This window comes from Nyctibius grandis, chromosome 6, assembly GCF_013368605.1.
Source record: "Nyctibius grandis isolate bNycGra1 chromosome 6, bNycGra1.pri, whole genome shotgun sequence".
Lineage (NCBI taxonomy): Eukaryota > Metazoa > Chordata > Aves > Nyctibiiformes > Nyctibiidae > Nyctibius > Nyctibius grandis.
In genome coordinates, this window is record NC_090663.1 from 67,957,348 (window position 1) to 67,971,438 (window position 14,091).

At 45.2% G+C, this 14,091-nt stretch overlaps 1 protein-coding gene across 6 annotated transcripts in view; it reads left to right on the top strand.

The window, feature by feature from the left end:
* The window catches only part of ARHGAP24 (Rho GTPase activating protein 24), a 230,174-nt gene that overhangs the window by 132,350 nt on the left and 83,733 nt on the right, over positions 1–14,091 (top strand). The window contains exon 1 of one of the 6 annotated variants that reach the window (XM_068403606.1): positions 4,532–4,570. The exons of 3 other annotated variants lie outside the window; for them this stretch is intronic. The gene's annotated coding sequence lies outside the window, so the exon portion shown is untranslated. Of the gene's footprint in view, positions 1–4,531; positions 4,571–6,690; positions 6,819–6,989; positions 7,113–14,091 lie in introns of those variants that run through there. 2 more of the 6 variants (XM_068403600.1, XM_068403604.1) reach the window with 2 other exon arrangements.

Here is a 14,091-nt window from a genome sequence, read left to right on the forward strand (position 1 = left end):
GGATTTGGACTGCAGTGCAGTTGGAAGGAAATGGAGGAAAGCACTTGGGAAGGTTTATTCCTGTGTTACAATATGCAAAACCAGATGCTGCATCTGTATCTCATAGGAAATAATTTTTGTGCCTGATTCTCATTTTCTGTTATTGTAATCTCATCTCCCTCTTGGTATGTCCTTTAGTTTGCAGTTATGGTTGTGGATGTGACTGACTTTTCACCTACCTGTGGAACATATGTAAAACAGTTTTGTTCAGAGTAATCAGAAGAACAGTTCAGCTTCTCACAGGAATGTCTAATAATGCCTATCATTGTAATGCTGCTTTTAGTAATTTTGATGGCCAAGCTGTCAGCTTTACTTTCATTAGAGATTATTTTATTGACAATGAGATACTTGCTGACAATGTGGAGGGCAGACCCAAATCTGGACACCCTTACGTTTTCTAGGAGCTTTTAACAAAGAACCCGAAGTGTTCTTGTCACACTAAATTCCCTAAGCAGTTGAGGATTGATGGGTATTTTAAAAATTCCCCTCAGTAGTATTCTGTGAGTATCTACACTGCTTAACTGTCTTCCTTCATACCTCATTCTTTAATATATATGTGATCACATTATTAAACATATGTCATAAAACAAGCGATATGCTGGACAGCTAAATTTAAATTAGCGTATGATCCTACAATTCATGTTTCTGGGTGTTGCTGCCTTTTTGCACGGGTGTAGCCCAGCTGGGACCTCTGAAAATGTTCCTGCCTTAAACTACTAAAACTGAAGGGAGGAAGAGGCTCAAGTCCCATTTAAGCATGCACTATGGAAAAAAATTGCTTTCTGAAGTCACATGAAGGATTAAAAATAATCCCAGTGTGCTCAGTTACAGTCTCTCCAGTAATAATGAAGGATCTTTTCATGGGGATGTTGGAAATGTGAAGCAAATACTTTATGCGGCAGACCTCAGACCTTAGAGGCAGAGCAGAAATTACTAAGTATTTTGTTTCATCAGGTAAGAAATTTAATTTATTGCTGGTGATAGTACTAGCGAAGAAAGCAAAATGTCTGGCAAAACAGTTCCCTCATCTTGGCCAGCCAACAGGAGCAGAAAACTTGTTAGGGTGGACGTAGGGAGCCGCAGTCAGGATCGTGACATTTGCAGGCAGCAAAGTTGATGTTTCCCATCTCCCTGTCCCTCCCCTTGTTCACTGCCCACCTACACACACAGCTGCTCCCTGTCAGGGCGGCCCTGGTGTGAACCGGCATCCAAAAACTTCAGGAACGCAGCCCCACAGCGCTGTGGCCAGTGCTGGGGCAGACACAGAAACACATGCTGTTTACAAAAGATTGCTCTAAATATTCCGTGGTGCAACAGAGAGCAGAAGTGTGAGACAACAAAGGGAACAGAGAGAGATTTCTTACCTTTTCCATGAACTGCAGGAAAGGTGGAAGGCTATTTATAGTGTAATTTTTATTGAGGGAATTCAGAAGATGAGAGCCTGATCTTCGATGTGCACCTTGTGAGGCTATTGACTTGCTTAAGTGAAATGTGTAATTCACCGTTTACACACAGAAATGGTGTTTATCATCTTGAATTGCTGTGCTTGACCGGGAGCCATAACTCCTGTGCTTTAGAAACTATTTTTAAAAAGCCCTACCATCCAAAAAGGCTATGGTAGCCTAAGTGTAACTCACTCTTTTGCTTTTACACAGTATGAAGACTCAAGGTTGTGTGATTTGGACACCGAATAGGTTTTAAGCATTAGTTGTGCACTTGTCGAGGTTTTTTTGAGTTACCAGACCAGTCCTTCAGAATATGGAATTATGTTCTGTATCATGCTTTACACTTTTCACCAGTGATTAATCTTCATTTTTTGGTGGTGTTATCTTCCTTAAGTAAGTCATGCTCCCACAGTATCTGCCCTATTCCCTATATATAAGGTGTAAATACACACACCCAGTTAGAACACTGTTGGGGGAAAAAAGCAGCACAGCTGAGCTATCCACAGCAAATTGCAGAGTCCACTTACCTGAGGATTCGAATATGGCTTTGCGATGTTAATGACCCATTCTGTTGCTTTTGATAGTTTTTCAGGTGGGCAAATTGAGGCATCATAGCAAACAGAAGTAATAACTTCTAAATTTGTACCAGGAGCAGCGATTTATGTAAGTGGTGATCACTTGCATTCAGAGTCTTCACCTCTGAGCCCTGGGCAGAGCAAGTGGCCAGGGAGCTCTGCAGGCATGGCTTTTCCTTGTGCTTCTTCAGTGCTCTCCCAAGCCCAGCTGATTCACTTAGGTGCAGTAACAGACAGGATTCAGGCTAACCCCAACTTGTAATGAGGAATCCCACAGCATGAAGCTTTAGAAGTTTTATCTCAAACAGTTAGAAAATGACTGCTGTTTCCCAGGGTATTCTTGGGCCCAGTAGGTGACTGTCATTCTTGCTCATATGCTTTTGACCAAACTATGCAGTAGACTTACAGGCTGGCTCCCAAGTAAATTCATCTTGTAGTTTGTCCCACCACTATATGGAACCACCATACTCTGAGGGATTTAGGTGGATATTCAGAAGGAATTTTCTCAGGAGGACAGAGAGGTTTAACCTCAGCATTTCCAATGACAGATGCCGCATACTTGCTGTGATGTGGTTCTGCTGTCTGCAGGGCAGTAGCAGTAGCAATCTCGTTGCAAGTTCAGTAGTGAACTCTAAATCTTGGCAACCATGGTCCTCTATTTCCACTCTTCTTTCCCTGCGTAGTGTCAGCCAATTCCTTGGGCAGTGGCTGCCTGTTGAATACTTACATCACTGGCCCACTGTAAAACAGGAGAGGTGAATTAGTCGCCAACAACGCTGAAAAGGCAGAGGTTCTCAACACTTTCTTCACCTCCATCTTCACCAGCACTGTTGGGCCTCAGGCCTTGGAAACAAAAATCCAGGTTAATGCAAACACAGACCCACTGCCAGTGAAGGAAGAGTTGGTACGTGAACTATTACAGGAGCTTGACCCCTACAAATCGATAGACCCTGACAATATCCACCCGAGGGTGTTAAGAGAGCTGGCTGACATTGCTGCAAGGCTGCTCTCAATAATCTTTGAGAAGTAGTGGAGACTGGGGGACATCCCAGAAGACTGGAAGAAGGCTAATGTCACCCCCATCTACAGGAAGGGCTTAAAGGAGGATCCAGGAAATTACAGGCCCATCAGTTGTACTTCAGTCTCTGGGAAAATGATGGAACGAATCCTCCTGGGGGCTATCACAAGTCAAGTGAAGCATGTGATTGGGAAAAGCCACCAAGAGCTTGTCGTGCTTGACAAACCTGATCGCCTTCTATGACAAAGTAACCTGCTCATTTGATGTGGGGTGAGGGGTGGACATTGCCTGCCTGGATTTCTCCAAGGCTTTCCATACTGTTTCTCACAGCCTCCTCCTAGAGAAACTGATGCGTTACAGTCTAGACAAGTGGTCTGTGCAGTGGGTGGGGAACTGGCTGACAGGCCGCTCCCAGAGAGTGTTGGTAAATAACTCCTTTTCAAACTGGCAACCTGTCACAAGTGGCATGCCCCGGGGATTGATATTGTCACAGTATCTTTATAAGTGATCTGGATGATGGGATCATGTGTACCCTGATAAAGTTTGCCGATGATACCAAAATGAGTGGTGAAGTGGACACTTCATAAGGGAGAGCCACCCTGCAGGAAGACCTGGATAGGCTGGAAGAGTGGGCTAGCAAGAGCCTTATGAAGTTCAACAAAGACAAATGTAAGGTCTTGCAGCTGGGAAAACATAACCCAGGAGTGCAGCACAGGCTGGGATCTACCCAGCTGGGGAGCAGCTCTGTGGAAAGGCACCTGGGGGTCCTGGTGGACAACAAGCTCAATATGAGTGAACAGTGTGCTGCTGCGGCAAAGAAAGCCAACAGGATGCTGGGTTGCATCAACAAGGGCATCACCAGCAGAGATAAAGAAGTCATTATCCCACTCTACTCAGCGCTTGTCAGGCCACACCTGGAATACTGTGTTCAGTTTTGGTCCCTGCTGTACAAAAGAGATGTGGACAGGCTGGAGAGGGTCCAGAGAAGGGCCACAAAGGTGATCAAAGGACTGGGAAACCTGCAGTATGAGGAAAGGCTGAGAGAAGTGGGTTTGTTCAGTCTTGAGAAAAGAAGGCTTAGGGTAGACCTTATCACCATGTTCCAGTATTTAAAAGATGGCTACCAAGAAGATGGAGACTCCCTTTTTACAAGGAGTCACATGGAAAAGATGAGGGGTAACAGGTACAAGTTACTCCTGGGGAGATTCCGATTGGACACAAGAGGAAAGTTTTTCACAGTGAGAACAATCAGCCATTGGAATAATCTCCCCAGGGAAGTGGTGGATTCCCCAACATTGGACAGTTTTAAGATTTGTCTGGACAGGGTGCTGGGCCATCTGGTCTAGACTGTGCTTTTGCCAAGAAAGGTTGGACCAGATGATCCTTGAGGTCCCTTCCAACCTGGTATTCTATGATTCTATGATCATTCCATAGATGAACACACTGCAGGAGAAGGAGCTGCAGAAAGCTGGCTGCTCAGGCCTGGGGGACAGGTAATGTTTATAGCTCTCTCATTGCCCCTCTGACCAGGTAGAGAGTTGTGAATTACTGAGAAAAACAATATTGAGCGCGATACTTGCTCAACATGACTGCAAGAAGCTGTGACCCAGGGCTGTGTTCATATTAATGGCAGCGTTCCCCTTGATTTCTGTAGGGGAAGGAGCTGCTGTGTAGCATTGGAGTATGATGTATTGGGAGGGGAATATTCCCCTCCTCTGGTGACTTCACTGGGTGCAGCTGGTCCTCAAATGTGTTTTGAAGTAGCTTCTCATTAGGATCAGCTCATGGGAAGTAACAGATGGCAAAGTGAGGCTAAATTACTGAGAACTTTGTGCTCTGTTAATGCTCTTTCTCTCCATAAATAATAGCTGGGGAGTGGAGCAGGAATGAAGATGCTGTTATGTTTGTGGCTGCTTCTGCTGCTGTGTAGGTGTTATACACTGCCTTGCAGCATGTTTTGTCAGCAATAGAAAGGGGTAGGAGGAATTTGCCAGCCCTTTCGCAAGGGCAAAAATACTGTAGCTCCACTGCAAAACAAATAAAATTGAAGCAATGTCAGTGTTCAAAGACGTGAGGGGAAACAGAAATGGGGGAGACAATTTTCCATAAAGAGCCAAACAGGCCACATAACCACCTTGGTCTTTTTGGTTTCAACTTCTTCCTGTAAAAATCAGTGAAACAAACAAAAAACAGTCTCTCTGCTGATATTCCCAGTAACTCTCCAACTTTTTAGTGTTTACGTCCATCATAAAATCTTATTTTAAAATATGTGTCTATAGATTTCTCTTTGTGTGGGTGTATGTACACAGATATGTAAACATGTATGTATGTACAGTACTGCTCTAGCCTGGAGAGCTACTTCTGGAAAGCTTTTCTGGCAGTGGCTGTTTATTTGTTGAGGTGAAGAAATAATGTTCTTGCAAATTTATCCTGACTTACAAAGTCACTAAGTATAAGTTATATAGTGACTTGGTGAGGCACAGACTAAAGTTATAGGTGCCACCTTCTCACTGGTGTATATTATGTGATAGAGTCTGGATTTCTAGATGTTTTTAGAGAGTAATGATGTCCACCGGCAGTAGTAAGACTTAACTCTCTGTGGTTCAGACATCCTGGCTTGCTGTCAGGTGTACTCTCATGCCCACTTCACAGCTGAAGCAACTACCAGGAGAACGGTTATGGCTTTAGCAGCCTTTTAAAATGCCACAAGTGGTTGTTGCCAGCCATCACCTGCACCTTCTCATTTCTTAGCTTATCCGCTTGTGTGCCATGGTGTTGAACACGTGTGTCTGGTGTGCGCTGACTGGAAGTTTTGCATCTAAGTCTGCTTCTGGGTTCCCGGCTTGGACACTGGCAGCAGCACTGGCATCTGTGTCTTGAATGACATTTTTTGCAACTTTTGTCTTCAGTGTTTATTTTCAGGCCACAGTAATGAAAAGCTTTGCAAAAATAATTTGCTCTGAGATTTTTTTTTTTCTGGAGTTGTCAACCTATGCCATAAACTTTCATATGCAGCCACTTTGGGCCACTTTGTACTCTTTTCTGTGGACCTTATTAACAGCCTTGCAGGAGAGGTGCTTCTGTTAATAATCCTCTTGAGGTGTTAGCCAGGATGAAATCCTGCTCTGTTTCCTATGCTAGCACTAACGCTGCAGTGGAAGCAGGTGTTCAAACTATTAAAAACAAACAACACAAAACTGAAAAACCAAACAATGTGAAACTTTGTTTTTCAGGGGAGTGTATGGATCTCTGAACAGCTCAGAGACTACTAAGGAGATACGCTTCCTCCAGGGATCTTTTATCATAAAAGCAGCTTAAGTGACTCACTCTTTCCCCGAGGATATTCTTAAAACAACTGCACTCATTTCATCTTTTAGCGGTCAGAAACAGGATTTATTTTGTGCTATCTTTCAAAAGAAAAAACCAAAACACCATATTTTGAAAAAAGCCAATGGCCATATTTCCAGGAGGATCTGGGCTATATTTAATATTAAAGTCTGTACAGCTCGCTAACGCATGGGATGACTGGCACTATGTTCACTCAAGCAAGTGCTTCACCGAAAAATTCAGCGCTATTTTTAGTTCTCTTACAACAAACCACTTGATTGTAAGGCCTGGGGAACTGCGACACTGTGAGTGCGAGGGGTCTGCCAGAAAAGGCAGGAGGACGAGACACAGCAGCTACGTGCTAGCTACGCCAAGGGCTCCCAGCTGATGTGGAGAAGCACACTTGACGAGCAGGTATTTTAAATCCTCTTGTAACTCTTGGTCTGCCAGTGAAATGAATTTCTGGTCAGAGACAGGGCATGAAAGCGTTAGCTGGCTGGCTCTATCTGCTCCTGCCCTTAAAGATTTCATTCCATAAATTCCTGTCCTGACCATCAGCTTTTAAATCGTCTCTTCTTGTTTCCTAGCCTTTTCTGGGGCTTTACAGGATCTTGGGCAAGTTAGCAAATGACAATAGCAAAACAGAAATAAGTTTCCCCAAGCGAAGGCATTCTGCTTTTAAAGAAATACGGCTGTTTCAGTGCCTGGGTGAGTAGCCTGTAACAAGTACTACAATCAGTTCCTCTCTGCTAACTGTATTAACTTGTAAAAGAAACTCGCCCGCCTTTGTCCGGCCAGCCGGCTGAGGAGGATTCGGCCAGACCCGACCGGGGAGCGGACGGTTTGCTGGCGAACTGTGCGTGTGTGAGTGTGTGCGTACGTACAGGCGGTGCCTGGCGCGACCCGGCTCTGCCCCGGTGCCGTGTGTCCCCCTGGTAGCTCCCCCCACCTCCGTGTGTCCCCGCGGTGCGCCCTGCAGGTCGGTCCCACGCGAAGGACGCTGGTTTCCCGGGAGGTTTAGGGTCTGCTCCTGGCGTGTCTCGTCCCCACGTTCGCGGCCCCCCAGCAGCACCGCGCCCTGAGGGGAGAGGTGGTTGCCATTCCTGGGCGATGGAGTCACGGCAGAGGCTGCTGCCAGAGAGCGGGAGCGCGGGCAGGGCCGGGGGCGCGGGCAGGGCTGGGAGCAGGGCCGGGGGCGCGGGCAGGGCTGGGAGCAGGGCCGGGAGCGCGGGCAGGGCTGGCCGCGGCCCCGCGCAGCCCCGGCGGCGGTGCCCGTCACGCCAGCGGTGCCGGCGCCGAGTGCTGCCAGCGCGTGCTCCTGCCAGGTCAGAGCTAGAAGCTTCAGATTTACTTCCTAGACGGTCCGTGTTGTGTCACAGCCCGTTGTGGTGCTGCCAGGGAGATGCGCTGTCGGATTTCGGCAGGGTGCTGCCCGCCTCCTCCTGGGTTCACAAGAGCTGGTGCTGTGTAACAGCTTTGTAAGGCGTGCTTGGGTTTAAGAGGATTTCAGCCTGCTGCTCACACAGGAGCTCCCAGCTTTCACAGGGTGCTGGCGCAGCAGCTGGACTTAATGCAAGGAAACTTCTGAATATGTAATATACCTTGGGTGGCTGGCCACTACTGTGCAGTCTTGCATTTTCACCCTTTTGTTTTAACTCGGTTGTGCAATGTGTGCAAATCCCTTGCTTCAGAGTCAGACCCGGACTTCGGGGTGAGCCTTGATTCAGTTTAGCTGCATTGCTGTGTTTTAAAATAACTACTTGTATTTTACCCTTAATGATACTACTATCTTAAAACAGCATGATGTGATGTTTCGTGAGCTATTTAGTGGAGAATGCAAGGAAGGGGAACTGTTGAATTCCCATGAACTCCGTGTTTAAAGGTCCTGCTTAGCTTTCAGCACGCTGAGCTGCTGCAGCCTCTTCTGTGCGCTAGAAATGGGTATCACCGAAACGCACTGTTCTTGCACCACTTGCTGCACTGCTGGTGATCACGTTCGCTGCCTCAGCTGCGCTTCAGGTGCCCTTTGAAAAGACAGGTGAAGTGGCAGTTTCATAATCGAGTTTCCAGTGTATTTCTGCTAGATGCGTGCATTTGTACAGAAACGGTGCAGATGGCGCAAGCAGAGTAGCTATAGCATGTGTCGGCTTACGTTTGCATGAACTGAGTTCAGATAATTAGCTAATAATCAGCCACGTTCATGTAAGATTAGATAATTAATGGTTTGGGGCTTCCTTAAAAAAATATTCAAATAGTAAAATTTAAGTACCCTGTTTTGTTCTCATTGATTCTGGCCAATTCAGATTTTTTATTCTCCAGAAACAGTCTTCAACACTGATTGCTGAGTTGCTAGTCTCAAAAGTGAAGGCAAGTGAAATGAAGAGTCAGTTACTCCATGACCTGAATTCAGTAAACTGAGTCTGCGTTAGTTGGGTTGTCTTCTGGAAAAAGAAGTGGATGAGCTTTCATTAAAACTTCAATGACAAATGTTTTAGTGCTATGGCAAATAGCACTTCTCTGGGAGACACTGTACATGTCTGCGTAGGTTAAACCTGTATGTCTGCTTACAGTGATCAATGCACGAACTTTACCAAACTGCTGGAAAGGTTAACTGGATGTTTCTTAATCAGTATTGTATCTTCTCATCTTCCTCCTGCTGTTATCCTGTCTCATGGGCAGGTACCAAACAAACCACTTCTGGAAATACTCACCGGTATGTCTTAGTACAATATTTGCATTTGCACGAAGGATACTTGTGCACAGTACAGTCCTGATACCCTTTAGGTAAGTGATACCGTTCGTGACTGGTATGTGCTAGAATCAGCCTGCACAAGAGACAGTCTGTGTGACTAACTGCATTATCTCATCTTGATATTCTTGTACCTCTGTATTGGAAAGACACATGGACATCAAAGCACAAGACAAACTCCATGACCTCAGAGATACTACAGTTTTTCTCAACAACTTACAGTTATTGTCAATTATCCTGCTTGAAGACAGCCCAAAACAGCAGCAGTTGAGTTGGTTTTTGGTAGTGCAGATTGCACAATATGAGACTTAAGAGGAAGGTAGTTGTAATGCTCTTTAGAGCTGTTACGAGGTAAGCATGTGCTTACACAGTATTTGGATATAAAATCCCTTGTTTCTCTCCCTCCAGACCCTTAAGCCTTTTAATTAGGTCACTGGGTGAGATGCTGTGCTACCAGTCACTTGTCATGCCCTGAGCACAGCCAGAGAAGCTGGTACCATAGGGTGTGTTGTAGCACCCCTGTTCTGGAGCTGCTTATGGATATTGCAGAGCTCCCATCCCCTGCTCTGCAGATGGCCTGCCACTGCTTCTTGCCCTCTTTTTCCAAAATGGGGTTACACTTGTACTTCAATGTCTGTGCAGGCTCAGAGACAGGGCAGAAATCTTAGCTGAAGGAGATGAAGTATCTTTCTGGCTTTATTGTTCCAGTTGGGATGAAAAAGTGATGGATTGCACATAAGCTCTGCACCTGGTATCTCTTGCAGGCTATAAATCCAAGTGATGCAGCTCAAAAGCAAACTGCGAAGTCTGGACTGAGTTTGTCATTTAAATGTCAATTCAAAGAAATACTGGTTTCTGAGCTATTGGCGAAGACGAGCGGTTGTCAAATTAATTCTCTTTTCACGTCCTATAAATGCAGAGCTGTAAATCACAGTTACTCTGGTTTAAAACTGCTTTCTTTTTTTTTTTTGTTTTTTTCCTTCCCCTGAACTTCATTAGCTAATTTTAACTAGAAGTAGCTTATTAATTAAACTTCATTTTCTAATGAATCCAGCTCATCCTTCTTAAGCCAAGACTGATAAAAAGCCAAACTCATTCTAATCCTTAAATCATTAAATGAAGTCATTGACTTTTCTGTCTCTGAATGTCAGATGGTAGCAGATTACTGAAGTATGTAACCTGAACATTATCCATAGACTGCAGTTCCCTCTTCTTCTAAGACACAGTTATGAAGTGCTTTAATACAGTGCATGTAAAAAGCTGCAAGTTCTCAGCATTCATTCCTGCTGGCAGAGGAGCAGTTATAACCTGCTCTTGGGAACAGATCTTGTGAAAAATACATGTTTTATTTAATGATGAAACTAAGTGGCAGACTTTCAAAATGACCAGGAACATATTGGTGTCATTCAGGTTGTGACAAGAGCTGCTCTATGATGCTTCTGAGAACCTTCTCATTTTCCAGGCATGCAGACAGATTCTTTACTCCTTGTGAAGACTTGACCTCAGCTGTGGGAATGGCACTCTTGAAAACATGGCCATGAATTTTACTGTCAATGAAAAAGTAATGTAGTTTTCAGGCTCCCAGAGATTTTACTGTCTTCTGGTTGGATGCCAGAGTGCTGGGGATTGAACTGTGGGTCTCCAGGCTGTGCATCATGGGCATCTAAGCTCAGGAAAAAGAGGGCTCCTGACTTGAGGGTAGGAGCAGCGCACGTCCCCTGAGGGCTGGCACAGAGCACCAGCTGCTTCAGCTCTCGCCGGTGGGGTGCAGGTTTCCTAGTCCAAAGCTGTCCCCTGTTGTGACAGCTCTCTGCTTGGCCAGGACTAGGCTTGTCTCTGCAGGTAACATCCTAACAACCCCATGGGTCACCCACACAGTGCAGTCACTCGGAGGGGTGTCTTACTGGGAGAGATCGCTTAAGGAGTCGGTGTGGCAGTTCTGAGAACATGCAGTTTGGATATGGCTGCAGATCAATGTTATTGGTAGCTTGTGAAGGTACTGAGCCAAACTTGGAGGTATTCATGTTGTTATCTGTTTCCTGGTGCTTTTCTTGGATGATACCATCTTTGCATGTAGGTGATTTGACCAATGCATTTTTAAGTCCATCTGGCAGCAGGGTGAAGAGGTGGCATCACTCGTACAAACAATAAAAAGCCCAGCTTCTGTGGATGGGAGAGATGTCAATGAATACCTGAATTAACATTTTACACTTAGCAATAAATAAAAGTGAGGCAGCTAGAAGCAGCAAAGAATGTTTGTTAAAAACAAGTATCATATGCTTGGGGGTAGGATAGGATAGAATAGAATATTTCGGGTGGAAGGGACCTACAATGATCATCCAGTCCAACAGCTTGATCACTTCAGGGCTGACCAAAAGTTAAAAGCATATTATTAAGGGCATTGTCCAAATGCCTCTTAAATACTGACAGGGATGGGGCATTGACCACATCTCTAGGAAGCCTGTTCCAGTGTTTGGCCATCCTCTCGGTAAAGAAATGCTTCCTAACGTCCAGTCTGAATCTCCCCTGATGCAGCTTCAAACCATTCCCACACAGGATAATACAGTTAATACTCATCTATCTATGTACTTAAGAGTGTTTCCTGAAAATGTATGGAACAGCTAACATCTAGCAGTTGTTTCAGCTTCCTTGTTTACATTCTGCTTCAGACTTTGCTTGGTTCACTTTATTTTTTTTTCCCCATGGGATATCATCATTTCAAACAAGCTGGATTTGTAATGAGAAAGTACTGTTTCCAATATTAAGTGGACAAAACCTCAAAATGTTTCCTCTAACAGTAAAAACCCACCATGCTTGTCTGTGGATTTTGAACATATACCACTTGGGGAGCTGATCAGTGGTGGTGTGTTACCAGAGGAAAGAGCTGGTGTGTTTTGGCACCGTTTGTTTATGTCCTCCTGTGGCCTGTCATTGAGATCTTTGTTTCAATATTGCAGAAAATGAGGGTTAGTGGCTTCGAAGATCTTTATTACTTTACACTCCTAAAATGAAAACTAATGAAATGCGAGGATGAAGGTGTAAAACGTAGGCCCAGAGTGACTTAAAATATGGGAGAGATGCCCATGCAGTTGGAGCCTGCAATAAGTGGTCAAAGATAAAATGGAAAAATCTATCCTTATTAAAAGTGGTGTGTGCAATATATTTATTTAGGCACACAGAATCAGAAGCGCTGTGGCTGCTTTGAATGAGAAATGTGTCTTCAGGAGTAATTTTTTCATTTAAACTTAATTTGAAGAGGTTTGAAAGAATTCATTCTTCTGGAATTGGATTATGCCTTGATTGTTGTATTTCCCTCTTCTGCTTCATCTTTTCTTTCTCAGATTCACAAATAGCTTTTTCATCCTGGTTGCCACTGGCAAAAGCCTGTAAATCGGATGTTTGGACACGTACGAGTGAATCAGAAATGCTGTGGTTGGAGGTTTTGCAGTAATTAGAAGGAGGTGCTGAAGTGATACAAAGTCAATTGGCCAGATTTAAGCAAACTCAGTTTTTTTCAGAAACGGCATGGTGATGAGTTAGTGCGGGCAACCTCACTGCTGAATCACAGTATCATCTGCCTTTCTGCAGCCTGTGAGAGCTGTACCGTGCACTCTCTTTCTGCAGAAATTAGGTTGCACACCTTACCCACATCACACACGTATTGTCCGGTGACGATTGCTGGCAGGAATGAATCTTGAACCACAACCTAGTGCATTTAAGTACTGGCATCCCGATGGGAGCAAATGAACATGGGCTTATCTTTGCTTTTTTTCTGCATCTCCAAAAGATGTGATGATAGATTGGGAAATACACAGCTCACTTTGTCTTCCCCCCAGGGTACCCTGATACATGGCAGAGCCTGTGGCTTGTGGCTGGAGGAGACGAGGGGGAGGCTGCTGCCCAAGCGCAGAGGAAGCTGTCAGGTGAAGCAATGGAAAGAAGATACTGAGATACTTCATCATAGAAGTTCTTACCTTAAGCAGTCACTGGTCCTAAAAGAGTGTGAGGCCACTGCTGAGATCTGCTTTGTAAAGGGCTTTGGACATCCTGAATAGTGTGTTGTTCACCAGGCAAAATGGGAAGGGCGGCCGCTTAAGTGCTTCGTCCCTACTCCTGTGCTCCTTCCAACCTTACGCAACCTGACATAACACCCCGAGGTCCACACGTGGTGTAGGGAGGACTGTTAGGGGAAAGAAACAATGCTGTGGGGATTTGTAGCAGAGAAGAAGACAAATTACATAAACTTTTGGTAGCTTTAAGGGCACCCAAATGAACTGTCAAAAACTTTGGCTGGGCCAGCTTTCCAGGAGTACAGGTGCTTGCTGTGGCTATAGTTTACTGATTGAAGCATGAGGTACCCAGGCCCTCCTGGGAGGGTTGCCTTCACCTGGCAGCCCTCTCTGGCCAAGTTGTGGTCCCAACTGCATTTGCATCCTCCCGCTTAGCAAAAGGGTCCCGAGGCAGCAGTGAATTCTCGTGAAATGGTGCAGTCACTGGTATGTAATTATTACATCAAGGATTGTAAAGTATTTGCCCTGATCCGTGACTTGACTTGTGATACTGGCTGGTCAGGCTGGCAGCTGGCAAGTTTTTAAGCTAGTGCACAGTATCTTGATTTACAGCAGTATGTGTGAAATGCCCTGGGGGCAAAATCTACTAGTAACCTTGCAGAGTGCTGCAGGAGAAGCAACAGCCCGTCCCCTGCCCTTGCGCACACCTTCTCCTGTCCCTGTCTGCATGTTGTTCGCTCCCCTTGCAGCTCAGGAGATCCTGTCCTTCAACCCTGTAAGAACCCAGTCACTGGTGGCTTTCAGGTTCTGAAGTATTGAAAGGAGCTGCTTTCTTTTTTTAACACCAAAAGTTAGAGAGGCTTTTACTTAAAGCTAATGATAAGTAGTAGTGAGAGGCATTATAGCTTGTGCTCGTGTGGGCCCTCAC